Below are 18,965 nucleotides of genomic sequence, written 5' to 3' on the forward strand. Positions count from 1 at the left end.
TTAGAAATGTGTGTCTGAGGCACAGTCCCACATTGATCCCTTTTTCTTGCCATCCATGCTGGTTGTTTGGGCTTGTCCTAGTAATTCTGATTTAAATGTTTCTAGATGTAAATGTTTCTAAATGTAGCTAGAGGTGACCAAGCTAAGAAAAAAGAAAACCTGGTTTTACCTGTGAATTTATGTCACTTGTGATCTCAGAGGGAGAACTAGTCCTTACTTGGCTCCAGAAAGGATTCAGTCATTCTCGGGAAGAAATAAAAGAAGTTGCCAATATTAAATTCCTGCCCAAGTGGGGCATTGTTCTGGTGAGCTCCAGGTGTTTAAACTCCCTGGGCAGAAGCAGGATCAGGGCAGGCTCAGCCCCACGGGCTCCCAGCAATGCAGGGAGATTGTGGATGTTTATTGTGGTTGAGAAAGATTCCAGTTTGGGCTGATAAGTCTGGAAAATTTGCACTGTGAAATATTTCGCAGTAAGGACAGGGAATCTCTCTGGGTTGAAATAGTGGAATGTGTGTTTGAATGTTCCAATCAATCAACCAAGCAAAATATTTTGTATTTGGACACACGGCTGGGATAAATGACACTGGTGCCATGGCACTGCCAGTCTGTGCCCTGGTGCTGGGGCCAGCTCTCCCCATCACCCAGAAAAGCTCAGCCCTTTTTGTTGCAAGGGAACCTGCCCGAGTCCACCTCTGGCTCCACGTTCCCAGGGTTCTGCACTGGATCAGGTGTGTTTGCATTGGCTCTCGGGCACGACTTCTGAACCCTTGGTAAAATTGGTATTTGTATCTTGGATATTTGGGAGGAGAATCAGTACGGGTTCTGCAGTGACCTCGCTGGTTAGCATGGAAGTGTCTGCCAAAAACGAGAACAGAGAAGCATGCAGGTGATTTGCAAAAGATAAAATGGAAAAGGAACAAGCAGATTTCCGGTGTTTAAGGAAATTTGCAATTAAAAACGATGGAATGGTCACATAGGATTTTAAACAACACATGACAAGACAGGAAAGGGGGAAAAAAGAATCCTTTGAAGCATGAAGAGTGTAGAGATTCGCAGAGAAGGGCGGTGGGTGCACAGCAGGTGCAGCACCCAGGTGATGTGTGTGGGGCAGGACAGGGAGCAGGGCTGGCTGCGGTTTCACAGGGCTGAGCTGAGCTGGGCAGGGACAGGCTGAGCACTCAGGTGCACCCGAAAATCGAGATTGTATGGATGCAACCTTCGGGGTTTTATTGTGTACTTAAAACCACTTCTCCTTTGTGCTCCTTCTAAATAAAGTGGTTGGAAATATTTTTTTTAAATGGTTCGTTTTCCACAGTGTCTTTTCCCAAGGTTGTAGCTGTTCTGTGGTGTGTGAGCTGACTGTCACGGGGAGATCTCAGCGCTTGCTGGAATGTAATTGCTGTGTAGGTTCGGGGGTCAAAGGTCGGTTCTGTGTGGTGAAGTTTGGAGTTTTCTGCTCCTCCCCTGGGGCCAGTGTGGCAGGGTTTGTGCAGGGTTTGTGCACACACAGCACGGGCTCTCGGTGCTGCAGCCCCTCCCTGGCCGTGGGCTCGGGGCTCTGCTCGGAGCTGGGTGGGCAGCACAGCACCCCTCGCTTCTCAAAGCCTCAGTTCTGTCCCTGGCTGTTTCCTGATGGCACAAAATCATGGCACTCTTGGCTGGCCATGGGAGCTGGGTACAGACTCTCCCTGCTGCTCTCTCCAAGGCTCAGGTCGGCTCTGCAGGGGCAGCATCCATCCCCAGGGCACAGAGAGGCCTGAGCTGGCACCTTCCACACAGCCACCCTGTCGGGCTCTGTGACACCTCTGGGTGCCCACAGGCACTGCCAGGGCAGGACACACTTCATGGAGAGGGCAGTGAGCTGTGGGGATGACGCAGAGCTGGAATTTCCACAAAACCTCTGGTGATCCAAAGGGGAAGGTGCTGGCGTGTCGGTGAAGAGCTTGTGTGTCCCTCCTCTGAGCACTCCTGTTCTGCTCCTACTAAACGAAAATATTTATATAAAATATACATTGGTTGTACCCCTAAATATTCGATGTGGAAATTGATCGGTGCAGCGGTGCCCGTGCAGCTGCTTGAAGTGGAAATGCAGCAGGAGATGTGAGGGGAGGGAGCACAAAGAGGAGCCGGAGGTGAAGCTGCGGGCGGCGGGGCCGGCTCCCTCCGACCCGGGGATAAACAACACCCTCCCCTCGCTGGGGGAAGGCTTTCTGCAGAAATAGGAGTTATTTCCCCCCTACTCTGCTTCTTCTTTTCACCTTCTGATGGATTAAATTATTCCTCACCTAAAGCCCCCGTGCCCCCGTGCCCCCGGAGCGTGCACTCCCGCAGAATTCCGGACTATCCGTGGTGTTATAAAGTAACAGGTCCTGCAGGGAAAAATAAAAGTTGGCATTCTTCTTAATTTTTATGTATTATTTTTATCACAATGAAAAATTATGTAGTGTAGAAAAAAATACATAAATATTAAGAAAAATTCCGACTCATTGAGCAGAAGCCATTACCTGGGGGGCAGGAGAAAACCCGCTTGTTGTTGGATTCATCCGAACGCAGCATTAACTGAGTTAGTCAGAAATGTGTCACAAAATTGTTGAGGCTTTTTCAATGGCTTTTTATAAATATGTCTTGAAATCTGAGCATGTTCTGCAGCTTAGACAATGCATTATGCCAAAAAGGATGTTCCTTTTGTTAAAAGCTTTTAAGGTTGAACTGAAAATACAAATCAGATCGGAATAATCTGGATTATACTTACATATTCTTTGGCTGTGTTGTTCTTTGTTGACTGCTAGGTTAAAAGAAAATCTCTGCATTTAATGTTTTTTATTGATAAAGTATTTAATATTAAGAATTAGGTTTTATTTAAATTAATTTTATACAAATTATTTAGCTGTTGTAAAAGTGCTCCATATGTATGCTCACATATATGTGTAAATATTGGTATACTTCTATATTATATGTAAAAAAATTTTAGAGGGAAGTTTATTTCCAGTAGAGCTGTTTAATGACCTGTCAGTTCCCCACTTGTGCGGACTGTTTAAAATTCTATATAATTTTCTGGTTTAATGCAGTATCATTTAATTCTCTAGAGAAAAAGAGATAAGGTGTTAAAATTGGGATAAAAGCTTCCAAATACTAGAAAATTTGCTGTCAAACCCAGGGCCCTTTTTACTGGCAGAAACTTAAGAAAGTAAATACTAATCAGCTCACATGCAACAACAACAAAAATATATAATTTCTTTAAATAATATAAATGCAATTATCAATACTTTATCAGAACATGGCTAAGGTTGACTTTTCAATTTGGTTGAAATTTTTTTGGTTTTGGCTGATGAATGCAGAATCAATACTTTGAAACTTGATTTCTTTTCCCAAGAATTGTTCTCTGTGGTGTATTTTGTTATTTTCCCCTTTTGATTATTTTCTTTTCTAAGAACATGGCGTGAAGTAACCTGCCCTGCCATGTTGGCTCGGGTGTTTTAGGGGATGTTCCCCAGGTGTGTTTGCGCTGCTGGTGCAGGAAGGGGCCGGTGTCCCCTGTAACTGGTGCAGGTGTGGGTGGGGACAGGGACAGGGACAGGGGGAGAGACAGCAGGGACAGGGACAGGGGCAGGGACAGCAGAGACAGGGACAGGGGCAAGACAGGGACAGGGACAGCAGGGACAGGGACAGGGACAGGGACAGGGACAGGGACAGGGACAGCAGGCACAGGGACAGGGACAGGGACAGGGACAGGGGCAGCATGGGCTGTGCACGGTGGGCTCTGCAGTGAGGGGACCCTGGGCAGGGAGTGGACAGAGCTTGGCCAGAGAGTGGCGGTGCCCACGGACAGACCCTGGGGCAGCAGGAGCACCGAACACCGAGCACAGAGCACAGAACAGAGCTCTGAACACAGAGCACAGAGCACAGAGCACAGAGCACCGAACACTGAGCACAGAGCAGCCCCCTGAGCCCCCCGAGCCCCCCGAGCCCCCCGAGCCCCCCGAGCCCCCTCGCTCCCCTGGTGCCGCCGGCGCTCTGCGCTCCAGAGCAGTGTCCAGCCTGTCCTGTCGGGTTTATTGTCCACTCCATCAAGGGCTCTAATGGTCAGCGGAGGGGCCGAGCGTGTCCCCGGGGGCTGCCATTAAGCGAGCGGGCTTGTTTAAGCTCAGGCGGGTGTCTGGGCTGATGGGGACGCCAATCGCCGCTTCCCTCGATGAGCAGCGCTCGGATCACGGCTCAGCGGAGCTGCCCGGCCCCGGGGCTGGGGGAGTGCACAGGCACGGTTCGGAACGGGCCGAACCCGGGCAGTGCACAGGAACGGTTCGGAACGGGCAGAACCCGGGCAGTGCACAGGCACGGTTCGGAACGGGCAGAACCCGGGCAGTGCACAGGAATGGTTCGGAACGGGCAGAACCCGAGCAGTGCACAGGCACGGTTCGGAACGGGCCGAACCCGGGCAGTGCACAGGAACGGTTCGGAACGGGCCGAACCCGGGCAGTGCACAGGAACGGTTCGGAACGGGCCGAACCCGGGCAGTGCACAGGAATGGGCCGAACCCGAGCAGTGCACAGGAACGGTTCGGAACGGGCAGAACCCGAGCAGTGCACAGGAATGGTTCGGAACGGGCAGAACCCGGGCAGTGCACAGGAATGGTTCGGAACGGACCGAACCCGAGCAGTGCACAGGAACGGTTCGGAACAGGCAGAACCCGGGCAGTGCACAGGAATGGACCGAACCCGAGCAGTGCACAGGAACGGTTCGGAACGGGCAGAACTCGAGTAGTACACAGGGAATGGCTCGGAACGGCCCGGCCCGGCCCGGCCCCCGGCTGTGCTCGGCGCTCCGGGACTCGGGAATTCATTCGGGAATTGGAGAAGTCGCGGATCCGGGAGCTGAGCTCGGCCCCCGCAGCCACAGGCCCCGAGCGGAGCCGGGGGGAGCTGCAGGGTGTGAATTCATTGCTAAGTTTGATTTCCAAACCGTAATTTCTAACAGTGCAGGAAAAGCTCATTCCGTCAACAAGCCGGGAATGCTTAAATCCTAAAATCAGATTGCTAAACAAAAAGTGCAAAAAAAAAAAAATGCAGCTGTGGAGCTTTGGGTAGTTTGTGCACAGGGTATTTCATATTCATCTTAAATATATCATTTATTTCCCGGTTTTAAAGTGTTTTCTGTTGGAAAATAAAGAGGTGTTTTCTGCATATCAAATTGTTACCTGAAAATATGTTTTGGTTTTTTTACTAATTGAACCAAACATGCTGCACATGATTTTTTTTTTTCTGGGAAATAATTGTGTATTAAAATATATTTATATTGTTTAATTTTTTCATTTTTTTAAAAAAAACAGAATTTCTTCAAAAATTTTGAAGGAACAAAACCACAAAAACCTTTTTTTAAATATCTAAGTAAAGAAAATGCCTTTGACTGGGCTTGTTCCTGCTGTACTGACAGAGAGCAGGGGAGGCTCTAAATCTGCTTTTCCAAGGCAGGCTAAAGATGGAAATTGCGAGGGAAAATGAGCCAAATAATATGATTTTTGATAGGTGTTTGTAGTTTGTCAAAGCTTTTTGTCATTCAGATGACTAATTTGTATAAATAAGTCTGAAAACACTTTGTATTAACATAATTATTTACATAAAATATCGTTATTTTTCTGCTTTCATTAACAATTTTTTTGTTTAGTTTCAGATCCACTGTAGTAAATACTTTGTGCATATTTATATGCTGCTGAGTGTTGTCTTGAAAATGTTTGATAGTATCAGTTTTCTAAAGATGATGTTTATAAAATGCACATAGTTGTGTGAATTATTTATACCAAACGAATGAGAAAGAGATCCTGCTTTCCCTAACACTAACAACGGATCCACTTTTCCTTTGGCAACACAAATATTTATTATATTGTTGTACTTAAAGAAGGCTTAAGCCTCTGAAGTGTCAAAAGTCAAGCTGAACAAATTTAAAAGCAATGAAATGAAACCCGAGTTGGGCACAAAGGATCTTTTTGAATTTGCTGGAAGGCAGGGCTGCAGCGGGCAGGATGGAGCCTGGGTGCTGGAGGTGCTGGGGTGGCTCTGGAGCCCTGGCACACTCGGGGTGCTGAGCTGGGCCAGTCCTGGAGCTCCTGGCCCTGGCACAGCCCGGCAGGAACAGACTCCGTGCAGAACAGACAGAAGGGCAAGGGGAGCATCCCAAACCACAGCAGGGCCGGGGCAGCGCTGAAAGGCTCACCCCAGGATGGGTTTTGTACTGGGAATTCTTTTGTCCGTGTCCTCAGCCTCCTCCATTTGCGAGGCTGGGCAGGATTTGCAGACAGGTGTGTTCCTGCTGTGGAAAGCAGAATAGGAATGATTTACCTGCCCGAGGAGTCTCTGGGACACGACCCTGCCTGGGTGGGTTTGGGAATCGCTGCACAGGGAACCACGGCACTGGGGACAGCAGAGGAAATTCGGGACAGGGTGCTCAACTCTGAGGCTGCAATTACAGGGCAGAGACAGTGATTCCCTCCCAAAGATGTGAAATCCCCTTTTGACAACGTTTAGGGGACAACCAGTTGTTCCTAAAATATAAAATTAAGTTCCCATTTTTTTCAAGCTAAAACTGTATTTCAAATTCACCAGCTGTGTTTTCTGAAGTTCTACAGAAGGGAAACGTGATTTGGGATTTCAATTATAGCTCCAAAAGTGACAGCAAATTTGAAAAATCTCAATTCAGCAAAGGTGCTTTTCCTTTGGGGAGTGTTTCAGGAATAAATCCCAGGGAAGGAGTGCATCAAGAGAAAGAAAGCCGGGAATTCTGTGTAAAACATGACCTAGAATCACAATCTAAGTGAGTCCTGTAGGATCTTTTTCTAAAAGAAATACCACTCTCCTTTGAAAAACTAGTTGTGTGGAGGGGAAAAAATGCAGCACGACGGCGGGGAAGGGCACGAGGCCGGGTGCGAGGGAAGCTGCTGGAAAGGCGGCGCTGGAGCAGGGCAGGGCTGGGCAGGGCAGGGCTGGGCAGGGCAGGGCTGGGCAGGGCAGGGCTGGGCAGGGCAGGGCAGGGCTGGGCTGGGCAGGGCAGGGCTGGGCAGGGCTGGGCAGGGCTGGGCTGGGCAGGGCAGGGCTGGGCAGGGCAGGGGCAGGGCAGGGCAGGGCTGGGCAGGGCAGGGCAGGGCTGGGCAGGGCAGGGCTGGGCAGGGCTGGGCAGGGCAGGGCTGGGCAGGGCAGGGCAGGGCTGGGCTGGGCAGGGCAGGGCTGGGCTGGGCAGGGCAGGGCAGGGCAGGGGCTGGGCAGGGCTGGGCAGGGCAGGGCTGGGCAGGGCAGGGCAGGGCAGGGCTGGGCAGGGCTGGGCAGGGCAGGGCAGGGCAGGGCAGGGCTGGGCAGGGCTGGGCAGGGCAGGGCAGGGCAGGGGCAGGGCAGGGCTGGGCTGGGCAGGGCTGGGCAGGGCTGGGCAGGGCAGGGCAGGGCTGGGCAGGGCTGGGCAGGGCTGGGCAGGGCAGGGCAGGGCAGGGCAGGGCGGGGGCCGTGCCGGTGTGCGGGGTGCGCACCTCCTGCGGCAGGTGCTGCTGCCGGGGCACCGCACCGCGGGACACAATGGGGTGCCTCGGAGAAAATAAATAAAACATGCGGCTGGTTCGCTGCTCCCTCCCCCGCCCGGCCAGCCGGGATTACATTTGCCGTGGTCATTTCCCAACCGTGCCGGGTGGAAAAGCGCCCCTGGCCCCCGCACGCCGGGGCCTCTCGGTGGCTGCAGCCCTGCCCAGCCAGAGCCACAAACGCCTCACCTTGGATTGGGGCCCAAAAAATTCATCTGGAGCTGCCACCCGGCCCGCTCCATAAACACCCGCTCCCTCCAGGATGGGGCTTCCCACAGCCCCGGCCGCGGGGAGCACGAATACATTTAATAAGGCTGGGAAGGAGAAAAATGAGTTTGCTCCGCGGTTCTGTTCTTTAGGAACAGAAAAAGGTGAGCATGTTGCAGGGCAGGGAGGGGAAATTTAATATTGCGAGAGATAATGGCAACTATGTTAATATCCGGAATTTTCAATGTACCATAAGTACATTTTGTTTTTCCTTTTAGCACGATTTATAATTAAAGATTTTAATCTGGCTTCACATTGAGTTAATAAGCCCTTTGATTGATTAGGATTCATAAAATTGCCATTTCCCGCTGCTGCTTTGTGTTTCTGGGATGTTCTTTTGAAAAGCCGGGGAAAGGTGAATGGGAAGCGGCCATTGTTTGGGCTGAGCTCCACCAACTCAGGGGGCTCGGGGCCGCTTTATGTGGAGTTTGTCCCCACCAATATCTTGTTGTTCCGCCAAATGAATGCAGATAGAATCTGCTGAGCTACGTTTTAGCGATTTTTAGGGAAAACTTGTTGTTGTGTATAATTTCAGCAGGTGTTGCACACAATTGCTGCGTCGTTACTGACCTGTGCTTGATGGAGGAATTTGGGATTAGAAGCAGAACAAAAAAGGAGAAGTATTAGAAAACAAATATATCTGAATACAGCACAACCCTGATATCCGGGCTCTCGCATGGCTTTCAAAATTCAGTTTACAGTTCTGTGCCCTCACCGTGTCACCTCCTTTGTTATTAGGGGCTGGTGCTGCAGCAGTGCCCCGGTAAAGCACTTGTTAGACAAGGAAATGGAATAAAAAGAAGAGGCCGTTTGGCTGCTCTTTGATCACGTTCTACTTGCTTAAATTTTTTTTTAAAGTAAATTCTGATAAATTCTAAAGTCCAAATGGAAAAAATGAGAGAGGCAGCTCATGATTTTTAAGCGTCTGGTTGAGTGGAGGTGGGCTGCTTTCCCCAGCCGGATCGTGTGTGTGTGTGTGTGTGTTACAGGGGAAAAAAAATCTTTTTTCTTTATTTTTAGCCAGGGTAAAAGTGACCCTCTTTAGCCCCAGAGGGGCCTCACTGTGTGGATTGAATCAGAGCAAATTCCCTTTGTGTTTCCTGCTCTAAGGGGACACGCTATTGTTGAGTGCGGGGCCTCTCGTACGCGGAGCAGCGCAGGACCGTGAGCAAATCCTTCCCGGATAATGCGCAAGTTGTTTCACAATCGATCCGGCCTCCCCTCCCCCAGCATTCACCCCAATTTACTTGGCACAACTATCATTTCCTGGCCCTTTTATTGCCATTCAGATGTCCTACAAATGCAAACATTTGGGCCAGAAGAAAGGGGCTGGTGAGGCGAGGGCAGGTTGGGGAGCCCAGGAACGCGGAGCTGCCGAGCTGCTCGGCCTCGGCGCTAGGGAGCAGATGCCTGGGTAGGGCGAGCGGCGAGCTGGATGTGTCAGCACTTCCAGGGGGCTTAATTGGCTTTATTTTTTTAATGTAAGTACCTGCTTCCTATTTCTATTTTGCACAAAAAATATTTTTAATCGTCCACCATTCATTTTCCAGCAGCCTTTGAGACAATTTTGCTTTTAGCTCTCATGTGCCAGCACAGGCTGACAGTGATGAAAAGATGAAAACCCGGCAATAACACAGGGTTTTGCTTACAAATTGACAAAACCAGCCCTGCCAATCCCCAGTAATTTCCTGCATCTCCATAACTGACCTCATGCATCCAGCCCCGCCGGCGCTGATTGGCGAGGTTGGAATGGGAGCGATGAGCAGGGTGCATCCCAAAGAGCCACAAACAGACAGACAGACAAACAAACAAACAAACCCCCTTTGACACAATCCCCCTTTGCCTGTCTAACGAGTGCTGCTGTCCCGCACGCCGGGCTGGCCCCGCAGGTGGCTCGGGATGCGGGATGGACACTCGGGATGAGCACTGGGCATGGACACTCGGGATGGACACTCGGGATGCAGGATGGACACTCGGGATGGGCACTCGGGATGCGGGATGGGCACTCGGGAGGGACACTCGGGATGCAGGATGGACACTCGGGATGGACACTCGGGATGGACACTCGGGATGGACACTCGGGATGCGGGATGGGCGCTCCCGGCGCGGAGCCCTCCGCCGGCCGAGCCCCGGAGTGAGCGGCAGCGCCGGCCGATCGATGCTTCATTAGGCCGAATTGTCCTTTACCCATGCAGCCTTGAAAACAGTCCCTTAATTACCTGTGAGGAGGTGGGGACCCCGCTCCCCCCTCGCCGCCCCCCCGCCCTCGCTGCCGGGGTCACTCGCGGCCCCTCGGCGCGGGGGGCGGGGGAAGAAATATGGGACCCCGAGGTGAGAGGGCAGGGTTCAAGTCCAGACTACAGATCTATTGAAGAGGTTTCAGACAGCCAGGCCTCCACTTGACTTTCCATCAGCCTGCCCGATGCAATCCGCGGCTGCTGCCGGCGCACGGCGCGGCTGCGGCTCCGCGGGGCTCCGGCACCGCCCGGCCCTGCCGCACCCCGCACCCCAAAAACCTCCGGGGCTCCGGCACCGCCCGGCCCTGCCTCATCCCTGCACCCCCAAAACCGCCCGGCCCTGCCGCACCCCGCACCCCTAAAACCACCCGACCCTGCCGCATCCCTGCACCCCCAAAACCGGCACCGCCCGGCCCTGCCGCATCCCGCACCCCCAAAACCGCCCGGCCCTGCCGCATCCCGCACCCCCAAAACCGGCACTGCCCGGCCCTGCCGCATCCCTGCACCCCCAAAACCGCCCGGCCCTGCCGCATCCCTGCACCCCCAGAACCGCCCGGCCCTGCCGCATCCCTGCACCCCTAAAACCGCCCGGCCCTGCCGCATCCCGCACCCCCAAAACCGCCGGGGCTCCGGCCAGAGAGGGCGAGCAGCTCCCCCTGAGCTGCACTTCAGGAGAGACAGCTGCACGTCACCGTGGGCCCTGCAAGCAAAGCCAAGAAAGTGCATAAATAATCTTATTTGTTATGCATTATTAAAAATTCAGAAAGATTTTAAATTCAAGTGATAATCTGATCATCCTGAGGGATAGGTTTGTATTTAATAGCCAGGTGTTTTACCTATTCATTTGTGATGGAAAATATTATAATGAAGTAATAAACTGTAGCACAGAAATGTTAATCATATATATGTGGTCTGCAAAGCCCCTGAAATCACAGACCCCTTCTGCTGTCCCGAGCTGTCTTTATTGGTAACCTCATGATTTAAGATAATTTAGGTTTTGGGACTATGCCCGTAGACCTCGGGGCACGGTTGTTAATAATGGAAAGCTTATTTGACTGCATTATTCTCCTTCTGCATCTTATCTGTTCTGCTGTGAAGTTTTTCTAATATCATATGCTGTTTCTTTGTTTCCTATTTTAGAAGAACATGGAACAAAACCATGAGAGCTGTTAAGACTATTGCAGATCTGATATAATGGGGTGGAGGCATTACTGGGAGATGAAGAGTTGTAGAGGGGTTCAGCTTTAAAAATTCACAGAGTATTTCATTTTAATGCAAGGCTCCTCAATGATGCTGAGAAATGAGATGCCTTCCAGCGCTCCATCTCTGCCCCCACGTAAGAAGCACCTCCTTCCAGGCTGTGCATACACCCCCTCCCCCAGGTTTAGGGGACCGTGACAGACAGGTGTCCCTGCTCTTGTGTGCCCGTCAGAGATGAGGGAGCTGGTTGGAAGTGTCTGTGCCAGGTGTCCCTCCCAGTCCGGGCTGTGGGACACTTGGCTGTCCCGCCCGGCTGCACAGGGCTGTGCCAAGCACGGCGGAACCCGGACAGAGCATCCTGTGTCGTGGGGACGAGCCCGAAATGCCCAAGTCCCAAATCCCGTGGTGCCGAAGTGATGAGTGCAGCCGCTCTGTATTCACAGCCGGGGCTTCACTCACGGAGCGAGCTGTGATGTCACCGCATTAAGCTAAAATAACCACTGAACATGAGAACAAGAGCGATGGGGGAGGCTTGATGGGGGAGAGAGAGGGAAATAGCAGGCATATTACCAGTCCTGCATGTGGATCACAGAGCCAGATTGTGAGCAATCCCGGCGCTCAAAGTGTCTCCTTAGCAGGAAAGGGAGAGAGGGAGAGAGGGAGCCGGCAGCCAGCCTTCAGTCCCCAGCACGAGAGCTCTCGCGGTGCACTCGGCCGGGGTGTCAGAGGGCGTGAGTGCATTTTTCATTTCTTAGCCTTTGTGTGGTCTGCCAGAGGAATTGGATTCTGTCTGTATTTCCATGTATTTGCCTAACCGTGCTGTGTATTTTTATCCTGGATGTGAGCAGGCATTAACACATAAACTCACACGCACTTAAATCGATGTAACCTAAATGGATACACAGGGAAGACATAAAAAATAGCCCGAGAGTCAGCTTTCCACCTGAACTGCCCACCTGGCTGCCCACTGCTATTCCCATTTCCCAGGTGTGCAGGAGAATGGGCTGTTACTGGGAGGGAAGGATTGGAACGGAAAGGGAAGAATCTTTCTTTCCTGGCCCCTCTAATTAATGTTGGCCTTTGTGTGGTGTAAGGCCAGGGGATGTTGCTCGTGGTGATGGTGCTGGTGCTGAAAAACCACAGCTCAGATGGCTGTCCCGAGCCTTGCAGGGTCTGTGTCTGCACAACTCCAGTGTCAGTGCCTGGGAAATGATTCCAGCCCAGTTCTGGTGCTCTGCAGGCTCCTGCGTGAGCGTGTGGAGCAGCTCTGTGTGTGTGAGCTGTGCTTGCAGGCTGTGCTGGGGCTGCACCACATCTGGGGGCACATCTGTACCCCCCCACAGAACACCCACTGCTCGAGGTGTGCAGCTCCTGGAAATCCTGCAAACTGCTCTGCCTCCGCCATAACTCATCCTGCATCCAACCTGATGTCGGCGATGGAGGACAGAAATTGAGGAGAGAGTGGGATTTAACCTCAATTCTTCCCACTAGATTTCCAAGGCGGTGCAATTTATGGACATGAAGAGGAGTCTTACGAGGAAGGGCCAAAAATGCAGCAATTTAAGAGTAGGGAAGTACCAAACAGTTTTACCAGCTCCAAATCATAACCCCATGTCATAAAAAGGTTCTACAGCTAATGTAGCTTTTTCATGTTTTCTTCCTTTTCAGTTTTCTTGTTTCTAGGTAAACCAAAATTAACAGAAATGCAAAAAAAAAAAAAAAAATTCAAATCAAGTTCCTAGTGGTCACTCTTGGGTAGGTGGAAAGGGCCATTGTGAAAGCCTGAGAGTGCTTTTGTGCCTGCCAAAACCACGGGCACTCCTTGAGCTGGGGAAGGCTGCCAGGCCCAGGGTAACGTGGGGCTTGGCTCTCGTTCAGGTGTGCAAACGGTCTTGGTTGCTGAGTGTGTGTCCATGTGTACCTTGTGTGTGCATTATGTGTGTATGTATACCTGTGTGTGTGTACTCTGTGTGTACCTGTGTCTGTTACCTGTGTGGGTACCTCTGTGTGTTACCTCTGTGTGTGTGTGTGTGTGTATGTATACCTGTGTGTGTGTATTCTGTGTGTACCTGTGTGTTATGTGTATGTTATGTGTGTGTACAGGGTGTGTGAGTTACATGTGCGTGTACAGTATGCGTACGTGTGTGTGTGTTACCTCTGTGTGTGTTACCTGTGTGTGTGTATTGTGTATTGTGTGTATGTGTGTACCTGTGTATAAACCTGTGTATGTGTGTGTTACCTGTGTGTGTAACCTGTGTGTATAAACCTGTGTATGTGTGTTACGTGTGTGTGCAGGGGTGTGTGAGTTTCCTCTGTGTATGTGTGTTACCTCTGTGTGTTACCATGTATGTGTGTGCTACCTGTGTGCACCTCTGTGTTACCTGTGTGTGTGTTAGCTGCGTGTACCTCTGTGTGCGTGTTACCCGTGTGTACCTGTGTGTGTGTTAGCTGTGTGTACCTGTGTGTGTGTTAGCTGTGTGTACCTGTGTGTGTTACCTGTGTGCACCTGTGTGTGTGTTACCTGTGTGTACCTGTGTGCGTTACCTGTGTGTACCTGTGTGTGTGTTACCTGTGTGTACCTATATGTGTGTGTGTGTTAGCTGCATGTACCTCTGTGTGTGTGTTACCCGTGTGTACCTGTGTGTGTTACCTGTGTACCTGTGTGTGTTACCTGTGTACTTGTGTATGTTAGCTGTGTGTACCTGTGTGCCTTCCTGGCACAGGCAGGGATCCTGGTCCCCCTTTCCCGACTGCAGGCTGGGGACACGGTGGAAGCTCCACCTTTGACAAGTGACTGCCCTGGGCTGGGGAGCGTTAAAGGAGGAGAGGGAAGGGGAGAGCCTTTGCCTCAGGTGGTGACAGCAGCACAGAATACACACTGTACTAACCCAGCTTAATTGATGTTATTATGAATTGCTGATACCTGTTCTGTGTAATTACTTGTTTGCTGGATTTCAGTGCACTGATCTTGGCTGGTCTTTGTGCAGAGGTGCCCCAAGAGCTGGGCACCTGCTGGCCCCACACCCAGCACTGCTCCTGGAGCTGCTGACCCACCTGGGCCTCTGTGCTGGCACAAGTGGGGGCAACTGGGCTGAAATGTAAACTGGGGGAGGGTTCTGCCACCACCCTGCTCCTGCAACCTGTCACCACATCCCAGCCACTCACCAGCAGGATACACAAAAGATGCTTCTTTGCTGGTTCAAATGACTTGGGCTCTCACCCCAACTTTTTTGGTTTATGCTTTTGTTCCTTCTTGCCAGAAGTTACTGACTTACACTGCATGCAAGCACAAGAGACTGCTGTTCACAATGAACTTTGCATTTCCAGGGCAAATCTAAAATAACGAGCAGGTCCCAAGGCTTGCAGGTTTGTGCCAGGCACTTGGAGAGATGCAGAGCAGCACCAGCACATCCAGTGTCTCACCAGCAGCAATAACTGGGCTCCAGAGCCCAGCAGTGGTGGCTGAGACTTTGGGGAGGTGCAGAGCCCTGGCGGTGTGGGTCTGGCCCCTCCTCGCCAGGCACCGTTTATTTTTCAGCACTTCTGTCTAATTAATATAAGGCCTGCTCAGGCACAGCCGCCCTCGTTGGACGTGTCACTCGTTAATCACGCGACCCTCCTAGCCTTGGGTAATGACCTTGAAAGAATATATCAGCCCATGATGGCGGGAGTGAGGAATTAAATTGTTTCTCTGAGTGCTTATGGTCATTGCTGACAATTTATATGACACAGCTGCCCTAAGCTGGCCGTGCTGGCCATTGTGCCGCAATCATTTTCCCTCCGGGAAGCTCTGGCTGGGCAGGGCTGCCCCGGCCTGGGCAGCTCCTTTGTGTGAGGAGGAGGAGAAGGAGAAGGGCTCTGCAATCCTGCCTGGGGCTCTGAGCCCAGCAATCTGGAAGCCTCTGCTGAGCCTGTCCCCGGGTGTGTGGCGCGGTGGGAACGGCGTCAGTGCGGGTGTGCCAAGCCCAGGAGGTGCCAGGATCAGCTCCCTTCCAGCACGGCCTTCCTGGGGCTTGCAGTGTGAGAAATGGGCAGCACAGCTTCAATGGGCTTGAGATTGGGAAGATTTGGTAGGATTCGGGCACAAACACATCCCATAACCATGCACATGTGTGTGCAAAATTAGGCAGAACCTTTAATTACCACAAGAACCCGCACAATGCTGTGTGCATGTCCGTGGAAATTAAGAAGTAAATTTTAACATACATTAATGTAAGCGTTTATGGGTTAATATCTGTATTATTATATTTTTGTCTTTTCCTAAGTGTTAAATGTACTTGGGAAGGTATTTATTATTTGCAGATAATGAGTAAATGGCTTTCTTAGTTGTTATATATTGGTATCTGCTTTTAGACTGATGAAATAATTTGTTACAGTTATTCAATCATATTATTTATAGAAAACATGTAGCTGAGGATCTAAACATCAGATTGTTCTGCTGTTGCCATATGGGCTGCTTTTATCTAAATATAAACAGTTGATAATTATCACTAGAACTATTGGCTAAAATCACAAAATAGACCAAGAACAAATAGCAATCTCATTCTTCATTAACATTTTAAAAATGAAATAGATGTCCTTGTTTATGCCTTCAGTAAATTTGGCTCTGCTTTTACAGAACTGTAAATGAACCAGAACATTTGTTTTGTATAATCTATACAGTATTTTATATGTATATTTGTGTTGGTGATCTCAGGCTGCTGGATTTTGAGAAGGCTGGTGTATATCCAGCTCCACAGATCTGTTATAAAGTACATATATTCAAATATTCATAGTATCATGGAATGGTTTGGGTGGAAGGGACCTCACAGTCCATCTCATCCCACCCCTGCCATGGGCAGGGACATCTCTGCTATCCCAGGGTGTCCCAGCCCCAGTGTCCAGCCTGGCCTTGGGCACTGCCAGGGATCCAGGGGCAGCCACAGCTGTTCTTGACAAATATTGATTGCTTCAATCTCAAATTCCTTTAAAATGCGTGGCCTTTTCGTTGGGTCTAGTGGCTTATTATTCCTTTATTTTTCAATTTTTTCCTGTTTCTTGTCTCTGCCACCTCCGTGTGTGGGTAGCACACAACAAAGGATGTGTTGTCACCTCAGTGTTCTGCTGGCTTGAATACCTCAGGGAAAATTACGCAAGTCAGCAGCAGCCACGTGAAACTTTCCTGTAAAATACAGACAAAAACAGGCAACAAGGCAAAAATGAAGATGGTGACTGGGAGGAAATACTGTCTTTGTATGGACATCCTTTTTTTGCATGTGGTTAGAGCAGAGAATGAGGAGTTCATGTTCCCTTTTTAGTTATGCCAATGATTTACTGCATGAAAAAAGACAAATTAATTGTTGTTGTTGTTCCCATTTTTGTGTTTAAGATTAGAGTTCAAAAATGCTAGTATTTCAGTATTAAAATTACTGTTCACCTGGCTGTGGTTTGGTTGTACCTTGCCCTTTCCAAAAACTGAAGCGGTTCCTTGTGAAGGGACCTGTCCCCATGGTGGGTGAGGCGTGCAGGGCCGTGGCTGCAGGTGAGCCTGGCTGCAGGTGAGCCTTGGCTGCAGGTGAGCTTGGCTGCAGGTGAGCCTGGCTGCAGGTGAGCCTGGCTGCAGGTGAGCCTTGGCTGCAGGTGAGCCTGGCTGCAGGTGAGCCTTGGCTGCAGGTGAGCCTTGGCTGCAGGTGAGCCTGGCTGCAGGTGAGCCTTGCTGCAGGTGAGCCTGGCTGCAGGTGAGCTTGGCTGCAGGTGAGCCTGGCTGAAGGTGAGCCTGGCTCAGGGCTCAGCAGGGCCACGACACCTCTGGGTGCTCTGGGTGCTCTCCTGAGCCCGGCCCCGTTGTCTCTGTGTGCTCCTGTCCATCCCTGCAGCCACCTGCAGCTCCCCTGCACACACAGAGGGCAGACCCCAGTGCCAGCTTTGGAGGGAGCTCCAGCTTGGTGGGAATTGCTGTAATTCCCCGTGGGGATGAGTGGTGTGGACACGAGCCCAGGGCTCTGCACAGCTCCTGACCAGGACTGGTGCTGGCTCGTTTCTCCCACTGGGAAGGGACCCCTGGGTGCCTCCTGAGCTCAGGCACCCAGCAAGATGTCGCCATTCCTTATTGAAATTCCCTCTCTAATCGGCTGAAGGGCGAGCGAGCGCTGCAGCCCCGTCCTCGCCACGCTGACGTCAGCCTTCTTGTGCGGCAAGGATATTTTAAATTTGTTTATCTCTGTGATATCAGGTGGTTTGGTCGCTGCCAGCCCACATTAGCATGGCAGAGCAGCAAATATGTACATATATATTTATATTTAGCATTTTTTTTCTGGTATGTTCGGCTGAAAAGGCTTGGCTTGATTAATATTTTCCGCTGTCCGGTAACCATGGCAATGGGGTCAGCAGATATAATACTTAATTTAATCTTCCAACTGCCTCAGTGTGCATCACCAGTGTCCCGAATAATAGAAAGCCTTTTGCTTCTCTCTCCCTTCCTCCCTCCTTCCCTCCCCTCCCTCCCTCCCTCTTTCTCCCTCTCGTTCTCTTGCTTCATATATTATTATCTTCTCCAGTGGCTCCCTCATATGACCCAGAAGGAATAAATGGCGGTTTTGCATTCCATGTATGTAGCTTCTAAAATAAAAGAATAAACCCAAAGCGGTGAAGCCCCCGTCCCCAGGCAGGCAGATCCCCCAGAGCTCTCGGTGGGTGCCCCCTCCCCGGCAGGCTGAGCAGCCAATCTCCAGTGCCGGGGCCGTGGGCAGCGTGGAGCTCGGCGTGGCCACCGCCGCTCTCCAGCCACGCGCCCGCCCGACCTTCTCCCGCAAAGCCCGGCTGCCTGTGCTCTCCAGGTGGGTCCAGTCCATTGCTTTGTCTTTGCTCGGCCCAGGTCCCCCTTAGCAATTGCATTTTGCTCTTTCGGCTTCGTTTTTTTTGAGTTGTTTTGGTTTGGTTGTTTGTGGGGTTTTTTAAGCCATTGCAGTGTCTCTTTCACGGCGAGCGCTGTCACTTTTGGGTTGGTTTTGCGGATGGAGATGACCTGTGTACAACCTCCCAGACAGATTTAGTCATACTATTTTAAAAAAGGGGGCAAAAAGAGCGTTTTCCTGCTCAAATACTCTTTTGAATTGCCCAGTGACCAGAGGGGACTGACCTGGTGCAGGTCAGGCTGCTGCTCTCCCTTCCCAGCTGTCCCACGTCACATCTCTGGTGAAAGGAGAGCAACGTTACCAGCAGGGATCAGAATCGTGATTCTAGACAAGGAAGGACATCAGGAGGGAGAGACACCAGAAATTTCTGAAACCAAAATGCTTCCTTTTATTTTTAAAATCAGCTCACATTTTAACCGAGCCTTGAATTTAATCAAAGAATAGAGTTGTTTTGTTTGTTGGTTTGGGTTTTTTTCTCTCTTTCCTGATGTGGTATTTTGGAAGCAGAATGAGTGTGACCTGGGTGAATGAGGGACATTTTCCTTTCCCCCTCGGTGGGAAGGAGCTGGTGGCTGTGTTTGTTTGTTGCCCCCAGCACCATTTCCATGGGCACAAGGAGCGAGTGAGCCCGGCAGGGTCCGGCAGGGTTCCCCCTCTGCCCCACTCTGCCCATGGTCACAGGCTGCAGATGTGGTCACTTGGCTCTTGCCCAGGTGTTGAGTGATGGCTGCAAGGCTAAAATGGGAAGGAGCTGATGTTTGTGCCATCAGCCCAGGTCTGATTTGCCAAACCCTTGGGTCCCAGGCAGCTCTG

At 51.0% G+C, this 18,965-nt stretch overlaps 1 protein-coding gene across 3 annotated transcripts in view; it reads left to right on the plus strand.

The window, feature by feature from the left end:
- Positions 1-18,965, plus strand: part of ZFHX3 (zinc finger homeobox 3) — a 380,864-nt gene that overhangs the window by 110,466 nt on the left and 251,433 nt on the right. The window contains exon 1 of one of the 3 annotated variants that reach the window (XM_033069697.1): positions 17,968-18,074. The exons of the other annotated variants lie outside the window; for them this stretch is intronic. The gene's annotated coding sequence lies outside the window, so the exon portion shown is untranslated. Of the gene's footprint in view, positions 1-17,967; positions 18,075-18,965 lie in introns of those variants that run through there. 3 annotated transcript variants of the gene reach the window in all.

The sequence above is a fragment of the Catharus ustulatus genome, chromosome 11 (assembly GCF_009819885.2).
Source record: "Catharus ustulatus isolate bCatUst1 chromosome 11, bCatUst1.pri.v2, whole genome shotgun sequence".
Classification (NCBI taxonomy): domain Eukaryota; kingdom Metazoa; phylum Chordata; class Aves; order Passeriformes; family Turdidae; genus Catharus; species Catharus ustulatus.